The sequence below is a fragment of the Saccopteryx leptura genome, chromosome X, assembly GCF_036850995.1.
Source record: "Saccopteryx leptura isolate mSacLep1 chromosome X, mSacLep1_pri_phased_curated, whole genome shotgun sequence".
Lineage (NCBI taxonomy): Eukaryota > Metazoa > Chordata > Mammalia > Chiroptera > Emballonuridae > Saccopteryx > Saccopteryx leptura.
In genome coordinates this window covers 80,739,992-80,756,126 of record NC_089516.1, presented here as the reverse complement: position 1 = coordinate 80,756,126, position 16,135 = coordinate 80,739,992, and the positions used below count along the sequence as shown (strand labels likewise).

General features: G+C 43.3%; 1 long non-coding RNA gene across 3 annotated transcripts in view; it reads left to right on the top strand.

The window, feature by feature from the left end:
• The window catches only part of LOC136386511 (uncharacterized), a 43,044-nt gene that overhangs the window by 3,902 nt on the left and 23,007 nt on the right, over nt 1-16,135 (top strand). For all 3 annotated transcript variants that reach the window (XR_010747912.1, XR_010747911.1, XR_010747913.1), the window contains one exon: nt 2,751-2,888. This is a non-coding gene — a long non-coding RNA (uncharacterized lncRNA). The remainder of the gene's footprint in view (nt 1-2,750; nt 2,889-16,135) is intronic.

The following is a 16,135-nucleotide window of genomic DNA, read 5'->3' as shown; positions in this document are numbered from 1 at the left end:
CTATATATTAAGTGGGAAAAGTTATTCCTGCTTTGTTAATCTTAGAGCTGCAGTGTTCAATACGGTAGCCACTAGATATGTGGTTGCCTAAATTTGAATTAATTTAATTTAAAAATGCGGTTCCTCAGTCACACTAACTGCATTTCAGGGTTTCAATAGCTACTTCTGGCTAGTATTAGTACTGTTGGGGCCAAGGCAGGCCTCCCCAAGATATCTCACAATGGCATATCGTGAAAACACTGGAAAAGCAGCAGAAATGGGAGGAGCTCTCTCTGATTCTTTTCTCTAATTTTTTCCTCCTCTGTCTCTGTAAAAGCAGGAAATAAATCTTCATGATAGGTGCCCTCCCTTCTCCCAAGGGCTAAGAGACAACCTTATCACCGGAGTTATACAATCCAGAGTCAAAGCCTCTAACAAACCTTGGAAAGCTTCTACTCATTTACTCCCTGAGCACTAGTTCTCTTTGTCCTGTCAGTTACTCACAAATTTATTGTTTCTTTGTCTCAAAAGTAAAAAGATGCGTAGTTTGATTATTTTTTGAGCCTAGTTTATGACCTGAGCATCATACTGTGATTCTCCCGTACTCACGTATAAAATTGCTTGTTTCCTCTTCTAGTCTTCTGTCAATTTTATCATTTTATTATTTGTCCAGTTGTAAGAACTAAAGAAGGGTAGATGTGGGGAATTCTTCCTCTCCCTGACAGGACTGAATTAGATACCAATAGATAAAGAACATTCTCATTATTACAGGAAGTTCTATGGGACAGTGCTGATTTAGAATATAGAAGATATGTAAAAGGACCAAGCATAGTGCATATTCATGTGAGGTACCCAGAAAGGTGATTTCCTGTCTTTACTTTCAGCATCAGCGCTAAGTATGTTCTTTTGTTTTATTAATGGGGTCAGGATATCGGAGTAACTTACCTAAAGTATTGTAATAGGGGACGTGTCTGGCATTGGGACCCACGTTGGTACCCATATCTTCTGACTCTTGCTTCCGTATTCTGGACTAATTCTTGCGCTCTACTGAGTAAGTTATCAAGGCCAAGGATGTTAATAATGTAAATTAACTTTGGAGTTAGGGTAGTAGCAGAAAAAGACAGTATCTTCTATGTGCCAGGCAACACTGTGCTCAACTCTTTACATCTATTATCTTAGTGCAGTGGTAGTCAACCTGGTCCCTACTGCCCACTAGTGGGCGTTCCAGATTTCATGGAGGGCAGTAGCGGAGCAACCAAAGTATAAATAAAAAGATAGATTTAACTATAGTAAGTTGTTTTATAAAGATTTAGTCTGCCAAACTTAGCGAAAATCCAACATAAAGTACTTGGTAAGTAATTATTATTATATGCTCTAACTTGCTGTAACTCTGCTTTATAAATTTTATAAAGTTACTTCCGTACTTTATAAATCACTGTTACTGTGGAACTGGTGGGCAGTTAGAAAATTTTACTACTAACAGAGATACAAAAATGGGCAGTAGGTATAAATAAGTTGACTACCCCTGTCTTAGTGAATCCTCTGAAACCCGGAGAAGTTAAATACTCCAAACTGTCAGAGTAAATATCAGAACAAAGACTCTGACTTCTGACTCCAAAGCCCATGTGTTCCCCAAATGCCCTGTTGCCCTCACACACGTGAATACTCTCCTGTCCCATCCACTTACTAGTGGGGCAAAGTTCAGCAGGGCCCTCAGAAAATGGGAGTTACTGTTCTTCCGTTGGAACTGAAAACTGAAGTAAGGGGGAAATGGATAACTTACGTCAGTGTTTCTTTGGACTCAAGGCCCAAAGCCGAACAGACTATTTATGGCCCCAGCCTTTGCAGGACATGCAGTGGCTCCAAGATCTCTTATATTCATCTTCAAGGCCACCATTTCCTCATACAGTGCCTTTGTGCTGATTAGAAACATGTGCTACTCAGGAGTAGACAATTTGCAAAGAAGTGTCCACTCCAGTGGAACAGTAAGAAAAGTACTTTTCTTTCTCAGCTGTTGACATTTCATCAGGACAATTGAAGCATGAATTTTACCTCCACTTGTTCCCTCTCAGTTGGGTGACCTTGTACAGGGTACAACATGCCCTGCTCTACAGTATGTGCTGGCCTTGCTTATCACATGGCTAATTGAGCCTTCCTAGTCCTGGAGAGTAGTGGTCAGTCTGTTCTGGAAAGTGGAGAGGGACACCAGTCTCCTCCCACGGCGTCTGGGCAGTAGCTAAAATTGCTCTGTTCTCAAGTCAATTTGAGCTTTTTTCATCCGGTTCTGACTAACTTATTGGATGATTTTTTTAAAAGAATATTTGCTTAATTTAAAAGTTAACAAAACCTAATATTTCAAGGCTAAGCAAAATGGTATTTCTTTAATAACAGTGTTTCCTTACCTGTTTGTACCTGCCTAATTCCATAGGGATTTCCTAAAACCAGTTCAGCAAATTATTCTGGATCAGTCTAGCTAGCCCATGACAGCCAGGGCAAATGGTGCAAACGGTCATGGGAAAGTGTTAGATCCTTTCAGGGGTATCTCCTCCTCTAACTCCTCTCTCCTGTAGTCAGCTCCCTGCCTCCTGTTCCAGCTGGCCCGTCCATTTGGCAGAAACAGGTTACTTCAAATTCCTGAGACCCTTAACCTAATCAGTGTGTTGCTTGGGTAACCTTGGGATGTTACACTTGGGCACAATCCCCTGCTTCCCCTTCCTGAGTCAATACGTTAGCATGCAATTGACTGAAATTTGTGATTTTGCAAACCGCAGATTTGACTTGGAATGATCATGTCAGATTGTCTGTGTTACACATCAGCGAACAGAGAGACCACTGATTTCTACCCATCTACACTGACTCCTGCAATCCGAGCATTGCCTACGAGGATGCTGTAAGCCAGTTCTCCAGAGGTAACTGTGATCACACTTGTACCCTGCATACAAAGTCCCCATTTTTTTCTGGGGATGATAAAAGCTATGTCTTTTGAAGATTTCAACTGTCATTAGTAAAGAGGACAAACCAAGAGCACTTTAAAGTATTGCATCTTTGGTTTAAATTGTTGAAGCTTAATGATGGGTACATGGAGACTTCATTTACTGTTCTTCCTACTTTTGTGTATTTTTGAAGGTTTCCACAATAAAATATTTAAAAAAGACAAACCAAAATTAAAAGTGCTTCATCAGTCCTGAGGAGGAGAAGCACATGGGTTTCTCTTTAGAATACTTATTAAGCAAGGGGTTGGGTGGAATGCACTCCCCTTTAGTAGGGATGTACCAGGTAAAAATCTAGGGGAGGTGTTTTGGATTGAAAAAGCCTGGCACCAGAAGTTCTGATAAGATCTCCTAGAAGGGGAGTCGCCTCCAGCCTGGAGTTCCCCCTCCACCAGACCCCGGAAGAAGCCCCGCTGTAATGAGCCACTGGGCCTTGGACGTTTGGGAGCTGGGGCAGTTGGAAACCATGGAAACGGGCCTCAGTGAATTGTCGCAAACTGAGTTAGCCAGCAGGCAGAGAAACAGGCAAAGGGAGCCTGGGGACAAGAGGCAGTTAGTTGTGTCAGATGTCTTGGTTCTCACCCCCGGTGAGTACTGGAGGAGGCAAAGTTGCTAAGGAGGGAGGAGACCAGGGAACAGAATGTGGCAAAGAGGCCCTCACTTGGGGTCTCAAAGGGTATTCTTTGAAAGCCTCAGGTTTTAAAACAGTGGAAAAGCTTTCTGAAGTTGAAGATTAGATACACACACCTATATATACACACATGATTGTGCAGTCCAAGGACCTCCAACCTATCCGCTCAGCTTGGAAAGGTAGGCTCCATGAAGTGCGTGCTGTATTGGAAACTGGTTTGGTCCTTTTACATGGTATTTTTACTGTGTGACCGAACCAGTGATGCTACTGGCACACTGCTGAGAGAGGAGATATGGTTGGAGAGGTGGCGCATTCATTGTTTCGGGTGTGGGGACCTAGGAAGACATGTTCTTGCAAGGCCCCGAGGTTGAGGTAACATGATTAGAAGTGGGACAGAGAAGAGAGCCAGGGCAGTTCCTAAAAGGTACAAAGCTGAGATTTACTCAGCTGCTCCCAGGCCAGAGTCGTGGGTGGGACTCAGTGAGACCCAGGCGGGTGTAGCCAGCTTTCAATAGAGCTGGTCTGTGAAACTTGGCCGAGAGGACAGAGGAAGATTTATGTTTGCTCCAGAGTGGGGCTGTCAGCTGTGCTCACCGCCTCACCACGATCCCAGCTGTAAACAAAAGTCCTGGCCCTTCATGGCACTGTGGAGCAGTCCGGGCTGGTGTAAGTCTCTGAGGACAGCTAGACCATTTTCTCATCCTGGCTGACAACCAGAAGACAGAAGAAACAATAGAAGGTGGTGGTGGGGGTGGGAGGGGAGCAGGACTGTAAGGGGGTGAGAAGCAGTGACCAGTGAGGAGGAGCTGTTGACTTCAAATCTTAAGACTTTGGATACAAGTAGGAGAATCTTTTAGGAAAAGCAGACCCCTTTCCTTGTCAGCTTCACAGATTATAGTGAATTTCTAAAGGAGGCCTGCAGGGACTCTGGTGCCTCATTCATTCATTCATTCATTCATTCAATGAGTACCTTACTGAGCAGTGCCTGTCACTATGCTAGGTACCCTGGTGATGCCAGAGTAACTGAAGACAGTTTATAAATTCAAGGAGCTTACAAGGGGTTTGGCATTGTGCGTCAAGTTAGGTAACAACAGTAGATAGATAATGTATCTTTAAATGCCAAGTGTCAAATATGGATTAGGAGTCTAGAAATCAGAGAAACCGTATCTGGATGTGATCATAAAATGTGGGATTTGAGAGGGCCTTAGAAACCTAGGCATGGTTTGCTTAGGAGTGATAGGCACTCGGCACATAGGACGGCTCTACAGCATTAGCAAAAAATGACTGGCTTGGCCCAAGTGATTACTGAGCCAGAGATTCTCTTCAACTCCTCACTCTCTCAAACTTCTCACCGTGGCGGAACCAGCCACCAAGTCTCATTTGAAATGTCCCTACATCAGGGAGAATACCGTTGCTTACTCCTGTGTTCCCCTAGTGCCTATGACTTTCCCCCTTTTAAGCCACCACCGTTTTTATCTAATGACCTCTTATCTTCCTACAATTTGTTCTCCACACTGCAGGAACAATGTTCTTTGCAAAATGCAGATCTGTTACATCACTTCATTTTTTTTTTTTTTTTTGGTGCGCAAGAGACAGACAGGAAGGGAGAGAGATGAGAAGCATCGACTCATTGATTGCTTTCTCATATGTGCCTTGACCAGGGGCTTTCAGCCGAGCCAGTGGCCCCTTGCTCAAGCCAGTGACCTTTGGGCTCAAGTCAGAGACCATGGGGTCATGTCTATGATCCCATACTCAAGCCGATGACTGTGCACTCAAGCTGGATGAGCTCATGATTAAGCCGATGACCCTGCACTCAAGCTGGTGAGGCCGTGCTCAAGCCGATGACCCCACACTCAAGCTGGTGAGCCTGTGCTCAGGCCGATGACCCCGTACTGAAGCCAGCAACCTTGGGGTTTCAAACCGGGGTCCTCAGCATCCCAGGCTGATACGCTATCCACTGCGCCACTGGTCAGGATTTTTTTTTTTTGCTTCCCTTTCTGACCTTCCTACTTCCCTTGCTTGTAAAGATCAGGCCATATCTTTCATGTCTCTGTTTTGAGGAAATCCTTCCGTGACGTTTCCTCCCCCAACTTACTACCACTAGGTCAAGTCTCCCTCTTGTACATTTCCATAGTACTTCCGTATTTTCTCCATTTTTAAAAAGATTCTATTTATTGATTTTGGAGAGAAGTGAGAGAGAGAGGGGGGAGAGGGGGGGTAGAGGAGTGGGAAGCACCGAATTGTTGCCGTTGATTCTCGTACGTGCCTTGACCGGGCAAGGCTGGAGTTTCCAGCAGTCCACCCCAGCATTTCGGATCGACACTTGATCCACAGAACCACCACAGGTCAGGTAACATTTTCTTCATTCTCTTCTCCAGTAACTTCGTTCAAATTTGTCTTCCCCACCAGAATATACACCATCTGAGGCAGCGGCTCTGTTTCTTCACTGAGCTGTCTTTGTATTGAGTACAGTGCCGGCATGTTTTGGTAGCTGCAGCACAAAAATCTGAATGAGTGCAAGCTAGATGAGGCAATTTGGGAGTGGAACCTAGCCTGAAGAGATTGTTTTTACATGTGGGCAAAGGGAAATTTTTAAAAGTGATTATGGGATGAAGAAATCCTTAGACAGCACTGACTTTTGAAAGAAAATAAAATAAACAACTCAAACAAAAGAAAGAGAACTCCATCCTCGGCTTACCCCAAACCCTAGCCTCCCAATTATCATGTAGACTTGTGTTCTCTCCTTATCTATTCCCCTCCATCACTCCTTCCTCCAAAACCACAAGAAAACATGGTTACTGGTTTTTGCAACCAGACACATTGGACAGTCGGACCAAATGCAATTACTTCTGCATATGCAATGGTCTGCTTGGCAGGCGTTTATTGTCCACCTCTGTGGTTTCAAGCTCTGTGCTCTTATCCACACAGGAAGAAGACCTTTTTTCCTGCCTTAATGGAGTTCACAATAGAGAGAAACCCCACTTACTGGTCAATCACTTGATGGCTTCACATTTCTGGTGAAAGGCTTTGCGTTATGTGGACTCAGGGAAACTTTTTAGGGCACTATAAACCAGAAAAGGGCCTTAGTTTCAGGGGTCAGGCCTCAGTAGAACAGTGGGACTCAGTGAGATTCAGAGGATGGGCGCTTATGCCAATCTGCTACGTTTACACTTCCATGAGGAGGCGAACTGGCAGGGCGGGGATGGTCTATATCTATACTGTAGAAGGGCGTTCAGGCGGTAGCTGTTCCTCAGCCTTATGAGTCTGCGCCTAATAAGGTAGCTAGGCCTCCAGGACGCACCTCTTGAGTGAAGCAGAGTGTACGAACTCCAGGAATGACGGGAAAATGAATTGGACTTCCCAATAAAAATTGAGGAGCTGTCCTGCCTCCTGAGGGGGAGGCTGAAACAAAGATGTGGCTCCAAGAAACCTTTCAAAGATAACCAGAAAGCACGACCCTCACCCTCGGGTAGACAGTAATGCCAGGGGATGGTTTCTTTTCATCTTTGATTCAGATCCCACATGGTTGGGGAGATAGCAGTTGAGGATATCAGGGGGCAGTATGCCCCTGCTCCCTCCCCGAGGAAGGATAAAGGGAAGAAATGGGTACTGTTGTATAGCTGCAATCCCAGCTGCTTTTCTTTTGGCTGAGGGATAAATTGCATGTGGTATTAGTGATGCTTTGAAGATATATTCATTCGTTTTGACTTTCTTCCCTGAATCCTTAACCCTGAACACGAATCTACCACCAGGATGTCAGGCAGAGAGATTACATAAGTACCAGTTAGACAAGAATGAGATTAATGTTCATCACCTGTTGCTCTACTCTGTTAGGCAGCTTTGGGTGAAGAGGGTTCATCCACTGGAATTTGAAATCCCGAGAGACAGGACAGAAAGGGATAACTCCCAAATCAATGGACTGTATGTCATAGAAGGTTAACAATATATTAATAAAAACCACATTGTGTCCTTCCTTAAAGGAACAGCCTGAAGCTTTAAGCCAATCAAACTGTTATAACGGGTTCTGTTTCTATTAGGAAAGCCTAGAATAAGTCTAAGGGATTCACAAATAAATTTGCAAAGGTACTCTGGAGAAGGATACCCTGAGTTAGAATTTGGAGCTTGGCATGACCATTTCACACCTGTAATATAACTGTTGTCAAGATTTGTGCTTTCCTCTTTCTATGGGGACTGGGGACATCTAATACAGGTATCAGCCAACTTTAACATGGCAGAGGTTGGGGACTGAACAGTCATCAATGGAACAGTTTCCTCAACTATGTCCTTGAATCTGCCACAAGGATGTGGCAGTCTCAGAAGGGACCCTTTATAGCTAATCAATTATGAGATGCTTTTGTTTTTCACTTTCTATTTCATTTTTTCCCTTTATAGCTTCAACTAAGTTGCATAAATAAAGGAATCACACCTAGGGCCTAGGCTTTGCCCAATTATGTCCTCAGTTTCCCCATATTGTCTGATGAGCAGACCAGACTAAAAGCTCTGGTAAGGTCCTTCCAGTTCTGCTGAGCCAGGTTTCAGGTTTCGGAATCCTAAAACATTGTTACCCGTTGGTTGACCCAGTTGCCTTGTGGGAATCCTGTGAGAGATTAGTTTTCTAAAAGAGCTAATTGTTTCTTTCTGTGTGGGAATAGTGGAAAATGCAGTCAAGATAGCAAATGTTCTGCTGTAATGGATGGTCCCAAGCAGTCTTACCCTTGTGATGGTCAGGAATTTCTTTATCACAATGATTCTCATGGCCTGAAGTAGTTAAGGGTTAGTGTTAAAGTGAAGACTGTTAAGTCAGCAAGGCATTGTTAGTAAGTGTAATGGGAAGTGCACTGATAGGATTTAGGACTTATAGAGGTTGATAATTTGAAGAGGAACTTCATATAAGTGCTCAATTATTTTTAGATAAATGTTCAATTCTTAGATTCTTTTGTCATGATAGCCCTTCATTTTGGCCTATTCTCAGAAATCAAGGTGTTTCTATACTATTACCCAACGAATACAGTTGTAACACTCCTTGACCCGATAAATAGATTACCTCTGCATGTTTAGCTGATGCAGTATTTTTCCAGAAAATTTAAAGCAGCAATAAACTTTTCCTTTGCCCCTTCCCCACCTCAAACAAAATGTTATAAGGAAGTAAATGTGTCAACTTAAAGTAGAGTTACTCTGGCTGAAAAGTGTGTGTAGTGTATGTGTGCACGTGTGTGTGTGTGTGTGTGTGTGTGTGTGTGTGTGGCGGGGGTGGCTGCCTGTTCTAAGACTCCTTGAAGTTGACTTTGAAAGTTTCTTGCTCAGTCCTGGCTGGGGAGCTCAGTTGGTTAGAGTGTTGTCCTGAGACACTAAGGTTGCAAGTTTGATCCCTGGTCTGGGCACATACAAGGATCAACCAACGAACACATAAATGGTTGAAACAACAAACTGATGTGTCTCTTTCTCTCTCTCAAATCAATAAATTTTAAAAAAAGAAAATCCCTTGCCTAGTAGATAAGGCATAGAACTAAGAAATGGGAAACCTGGGTTTCAGTTTGGCCACTGTCACTAACTCTCTGTGAGACTTGGGTATGTTACTTAACTTCTCTGAGCCTCATTTCCTGCATGGATATATGGTTATTTTACTTCTGAGGTTTTTTTTGAGGATGATATATCACTTCAATGCTTTGAAAAGGAAAAGAATAAAAGGATGCTTTCTTACCTTCATGTTAGAGTCTCTCATGATACAACCCTTGCAAAGTAAGTACAGTTGGTGAGAACTAATGCTGCAGTTGGGTGGATAAGATTTTATTTTAAAGAACTACAGCAGGTCCCCAACCCCTGGACTGCGGACCGGCACCAGTCCGTGGGCCATTTGGTACCGGTCCACAGAGAAAGAATAAGTAACTTACATTATTTCCATTTTATTTATACTTAAGTCTGAACGATGTTTTATTTTTTTAAAATGACCAGATTCCCTTTGTTACATCCGTCTAAGACTCACTCTTGACGCTTGTCTTGGTTACGTGATACATTTATCCATCCCACCCTAAAGGCTGGTCCGTGAAAATATTTTCTGACATTAAACCGGTCCGTGGCCCAAAAAACGTTGGAGACCACTGAACTACAGTACTCACGACTTAAAGAAATGATCTAGCAATAAGCTTGGTATGAAGAATTCAAAGGTAAATTCATTATAATTCTTGACCTCAAACTCATGTTTATATGTGAGGGAAAGAAACAAGAGGACCAAATATAATCTTATAAGTACTTATATACAACTATGTACAGGGTATTATCGGAGAACCCAAATCTATCTGGATATTAGGGTGACAGGGGTTTGAGAAAATCTCATAGAAAATGTGATACCTGGTTAGAGTCCTGACAGATATGTAGAGAGGAAGTGGACAGAGAAGGGCATTTAAAAGTTCGGGAACAGCATGTGCAAAGTCACAACATTAGAGAGGATGAGTTATTGGGTTCAAGGGTGTGTAGGTGGGTCAGCATCACCAAATGCAGGGTGCACTTAGGGGAGTGAGGGGAGTGATGAGAGAAGCTGGGGGCACTGGCAGAGCCAGAGCAGAAAATCTCTTGGAGGTCAATTTAAGGAATGTGGACTTTTTCCTGAAGACAGTAAGTAGGGAGCTATTGAAGGATTTAAAGAAGGGAGTGTCATAAATAGATTTATGTCACCTGACCAGGCGGTGGAACAGTGAATAGAGCATCGAACTGGGATGCAGAGGACCCAAGTTCAAAACCCTGAGGTTGCCAGCTTGAGCGTGGGTTCACCAGCTTGAGTGCGGGGTCACTGGCTTGAGTGTGAGATCATAGACATGACCCTGTGGTCGCTGGCTTGAACCCAAAGGTCACTGGATTGAAGCCCAAGGTTGCTGGCTTGAGCAAGAGGTCATTTGCTCTGCTTTACCCCCCCCCCCAGTCAAGGCACATACGAGAAAGCAATCAGTGAACAACTAAGGTGCCACAATGAAAAATTGATGCTTCTCATCTGTCTCCCTTCCTGTCTATCTGTCCTTCTCTCTGTCTCTCTTTCTGTTTCTATCACACTCAAAGAATAGATTTATGTTTTAGAAATGCCATATTGACAATAGTATGGTTGATAGGAAATGAAGCTGGAATCAAAATCTGAACCAAGATGAGGTCAAGGAGGATAGAGAAGATGGGGTAAATTTCAGAAGTATTTGAAATGCAGACTCAATGGGACTGGTGAGTGATTTGTTCTGAGGGCTGTGGAAGAAGGAGTTGTCTAGGCTGATTCCATTTTCTGGCTCAGGTGGCTGGGTAGGTGGAAATGCCACTCATCAAGACTGGCAAGATTAGAGGAGGAGGTGGTGCAGGAGGAGGTTTGAAGGAGATGATTATGAATTGTTTGAAGGCTATGATTGTGAATTGTTTGGCTCTAGACATGTTGAGTTTGAAGTACTCGTGGGATGTACAGGTGGAAATGTTCGACAGAGAATTGGAAAATAGGACTAGAGCCGTGGGGAATCTGAACTGAAAGTAGAAATTTGCGAATCATTGTATCACAGCCAGAGAAACAATTGAGAACAACAGCCAAGCAGTAGGTGTACAGTGAGGGGAGGCAAAAGCCAAAGAGCAAATCCTGGAGAATAAGAACATGAAGAAGCAATGGCCATAAGGGTGAGAGGAGAAATGGGAGACAGAGATAGAAGTGAAATGGTTACCCATTCACTGCGAGGAGGGGAGAAAAGAGGGACAAATATACATGATGGAAAATGATACGACTTTGGGTGATGGGCACATAATGCAATCAACAGTTCAAATGCTCTAGAGCTATTCACTGGAAACCTATGCACTCTTATTGATCAGTGTCACCCCATTGGATTTAATTTCAAAATAAAAATTTTTTTTAAAAAAAATGACAGAATGAAAACCTAGGGAGAAGAGAATTTCAAAGAAAGTGTGAGAGGTCCAGGCAGTGTTACGGGAAATCATGAAAGATTAGGACAGGAAAGTGCTGACTTGATATAGCAGTTGAGAAGGCAGCGTGATGAACATGGGAAAAGCATTTTCAGGATGGAGTTAGGGAGAAGAGGGCAGAGGACAGATTACAATGTGCTGAGGAGTTCAGTGGTTGTCATGAAGATGCAGAAACATTTATTAAGAATACCTCTTTTAAGAAACTTGGTGATTGATGGAAGGAGGGCAATAAATCAATAGCTAGAGAGAGATTTACAGTCAAATGTAAGGTAGTTTTTAATGTTCATTTTGAATGAGAGAGACGGTCCATCTATTCCTGCCCTTCCCCTCCTTCCTGATCCTCCCCTCCCTACCTCCTCCTGCTTCTCCTCTTTCTAATGTCTCCTGCTCCCTCTCTTTTTCTCTCTCTCTCTCTCGGGAAAAGCTGAGGCTCAGAGAGATTAAGCAGGAGGGGAGGGTCATGGTGACATAGTTTGTAAGCATGCTATACACCAGTAGGAAGAACCCAGTCACTGGCAGTTGAGATAGTGGACATATAAAAGTGATACTAACTTAACCCCTTTTGTGCTTTTGTGAGTGTGAACTCAGCAAGATGTGACATACAAAATGGAAATCTGAAATTCCAACCAGGCCCATGTGCTAGAAATCTGACAGGTGTGGAAGAGAGACTACAAAGATGTGGTCTGGTCATGTCATAGCTAAGTGTTTTTTTTTCTCATTTTTTTTTAAGCGAGAGGAGGGAATATAGACTGCCACATGTGTCCCAACCAGGATCCACCTGGCAACCCCTATCTGAGGCCCATTCTCGTACCAACCGAATTATCCTCAGTGCCCAGGGCTTATGCTCAAACCAATTGAGCCACTGACTGTGAGAAGGGAAGAGAGAGAGAAGGGGGAGATGGAGGGGAAGAGAAGGAGATGGTTGCTTCTGCTGTGTGCCCTGACCTGGAATCAAACCTGGGAAGTCCACATGCTGGGCCAACACACTATTCACTGAGCCAGCTGGCCAGGGCATTTAAGCACTTACTCTGCGCCAAGCACTGAGTTAAGCACTTTTCCTGCATACTCTTATTTAATTGCCACAACCACCTTATTTTTTGTTGGGTTTTCTTTGTTTATTTATTTACTTTTTTTAGTGAGAGAGAGACACAGGAAGGGAGAGAGATACATGTTCATTGATTGCTTTCTCATATGTGCCTTGACTGGGGGGCTCCAGCCAAGCCAGTGACCTTGGGCTTAAGCCAGCAACCTTTGAGCTCAAGCCAGCAACCGTGGGGTCATATCTATGGTCCCACGCTCAAGCTGGATGAGCCCGTGCCAAAGCCAGCAACCTCGGGGTTTCAAACCTGGTCCTCAGCGACCCAGGCTAATGCTCTATCCAATGTGCCACTGCCTGGTCAAGCTTTTATTTTCTGCACAACAACTTTATGAGATAGGTACTATTATCACCTTCATTTAACATATGTGAAAAATGAACCACAGAAAGATCCAGTGGTTTGCTCAAAGGCACATAGTTATTGTGTGCTAAATCTTTCAGAATCTTCACATGGCCCTTTAGAACAGGAAACTGAGGCTGAGGGAGGTGAAGTCATTTGTCCAAGAGCCCATATTTAGTGAGTGTTGGGCTTGTAATGCAAACCCAGGCTCTTTCTGGTACCAAAGCCATGCTCTTAATCACTACAGCGTCATGAATGGGAGCTATTAAACTAGAGAATATGTGCATATTTTTCTATATCCTGCTCTGTAAAGCAAAACATTCCCTGGACTTAAGTGATAATAAGAATTTCCCTTGTTGCAGGGAGTTGATAGTGAGAGCATGTACTTCCTTGATAAGACACCACCCAGTATAATGCAGCCAAGACTTTGGGAGAAGCCATATGGTGAAAGTAGAGAAAAACAGAGCTGCTTGGACAGGGTGCCGATAGCTGAGTTCTCATGTGACTTGTCCAGGTGACTTCCGACAGCAGCCATACTTCCTTCTTCCATGGAGAAAATGTTCTGTGAGAAAGGCCGTGGCTCGGCTGTCCTCCCTCCCCCAGACTAATATTTTGTAAAATGCTGTTCTGATATCACCAGCCAAGTCTGTAGGCTTGTAAATGTTATGCTAGATGTGAAGTATAATGGAGCAAGGAGTGTGGGCTGGGAAGAACAGCCTAATTGCCGTCTCTTCAGGCATGACTGGCTCTTTGTGGGACCAGCAGGAAGAGACAGGTGGTTGTACTGCCAAAAACTCCTACACTGCACTTGCTTGTCACTGCCAGAGTTTTCATTTGGTGATTGATTTTTTAAATGTAACTTGATACTGGTCTTTATATTTAGAATATGATTAACATTAAATCAGAACATTATTACTTGTTATTCAGTAATGTAATTTACTAGGTTTTGATGTCTTTGCAACTTTGGTTCTGTTATACCCAAGGACCAACCTGTGCGTTTGTGTGTGTGTGTGTGTGTGTGTGTGTGTGTGTGTGTGTGTCTCTGCAAGTGAAAGGAATAAATTATACATGCTATCTGATTTTTTTTTTCATTTTTCCGAAGCTCGAAACGGGGAGGCAGTCAGACAGACTCCCACATGCGCCCTACCGGGATCCACCCGGCATGCCCACCAGGGGGCGACGCTCTGCCCCTCTGGGGCGTCGCTTTGCTGCATCCAGTGCCACTCCAGCGCCTGAGGCAGAGGCCACAGAGCCATCCTCAGCTCCGGGGCCATCTCCGCTCCAATGGAGCCTTGGCTGCGGGAGAGGAAGAGAGAGACAGAGAGGAAGGAGAGGGGGAGGGGTGGAGAAGCAGATGGGCGCTTCTCCTGTGTGCCCTGACTGGGAATCGAACCCGGGACTCCTGCACACCAGGCTGACGCTCTACCGCTGAGCCAACCAGCCAGGCTATCTGATTTTTTAAGTTCCCTTCCAAGTCTGTTTTTCTATGATCAATAGGTGAATGGAAAGAAAATGAATGGAAATATGGTATATAATAAATTATGTAAGAAGTCATACTTTTATTCTACACATATATGTAGAAAATTATATATGCGCTATGTATCACTGTGTGGACTAAAAAGTTGTATAAAATGTAATTTCTGTTCTCAAAGGGCTGATTCTACATTTCATCCCTTCAGCAGTGATCATACCACCTGGGTTTTTAATACCATGCTTGGCTGATTTGTCTTTCTTTAGCAGAGTAGCCTGGGACTATCTTTAATCCCAACATAGTTAATTTGAATTTAAGATTTTGGCAGTCAGAAATGATAAGATAATAATTATTATTACAACACTGAGGATAGGAAATCAGAAATGGAGAGAGGCAAGTGGAGACACATATAAAGATTCCCAGGAGGTGATATGTTCTGGACAAAGTTGGGATATTTGCATGGCTCAAGGAGAAGGAAAAAAAACTTCCAAGAGTCAACATTATATACTGAGTGAAATAAATAAATCAGAAAAAACTAAGAACTGTATGATTCCATACATAGGTGGGACACAAAATTGAGACTCATGGACATGGGTAAGAGTGCAGTGGTTACCAGGGTGTGGGGGAGAGAGGAAACGGAGAGGGTGGGGGAGGGGAGGGGTATAAAGAAAACCAAATAAAAGGTGATGGAGGACGATTTGACTTTGGGTGATGGGTATACAACATAATCGAATGTCAAAATGATCTGGAGATGTTTTCTCTAAATCTATGTACTCTAATTGAGCAATGTCACCCCGTTAAAATTAATTTTCTAAATAAAATTAAAAAAAGAGTCAACTTAACATTTAAACTAGAAGAGTGTCAATTTTTTGGTGCTAAGTGGGGAGAAAGGTTTATGGGAAAAAGTGAAAGGAATAAATTGCATTTCCTACCTTTCTTCCACACAGAAAGCTCTGTATGATTTGACTGAATTCTGGGAAAGCCAGAGGCCCTGTTATAGGATTGAGGGGCAAGAGGAAGACAAATTACTGGTTTTTCAAAGAGTAGAACAAGCTGAAGAAAAGATGGAGGTGCTGATACCCTCAACTGAATAAATAAAGGCCTTTCTCTGGAAAATTATATGTATAAAATATTTAACTGGCATTAAATAATTACAATGAATCAATGAAAACATCCAAAATACTTTATTTATGTAGGAAGTTTTTTTTTTTCCTTTAGAAAATATGCTGTTTTAAATCTCAAAATCACTTCATATGTGGTCCAGGCAGAAAGCAGTGTGGGTCTCTGGAGGGTGAGTACTGTAAGAATGCAGGTTAATGAAAGTGACCTTCAAATGAGTCTCTTTATACCACCTCCTGCCAACTCACTGTCATGAGAAGGGTTCAAGTTCAAGAATTTCATGATTAAATGAACTTATATGTATCAGACAGTTCCAACAGGACCCAGTATTCCTCCCATTCCCAATACATGCATAGAAAGGGTGAGGGAAATGAAAGTCATTTGTACCTGATTCTGACACCATGTGTCTCCCTTCTCCACTTGGGGGCTACGATGGGTAGGGAGAGTACCTTCCACCTGGCATTGCCTCTGAGTAGCTTTGTGAACTCCTTTGGATTATTATGTTGGTTGGTACTTTGGCTTCTTTGGCTCTCAGCACCAGCTGATGCTGTGAGCTGAGTCCCAGTTGGGC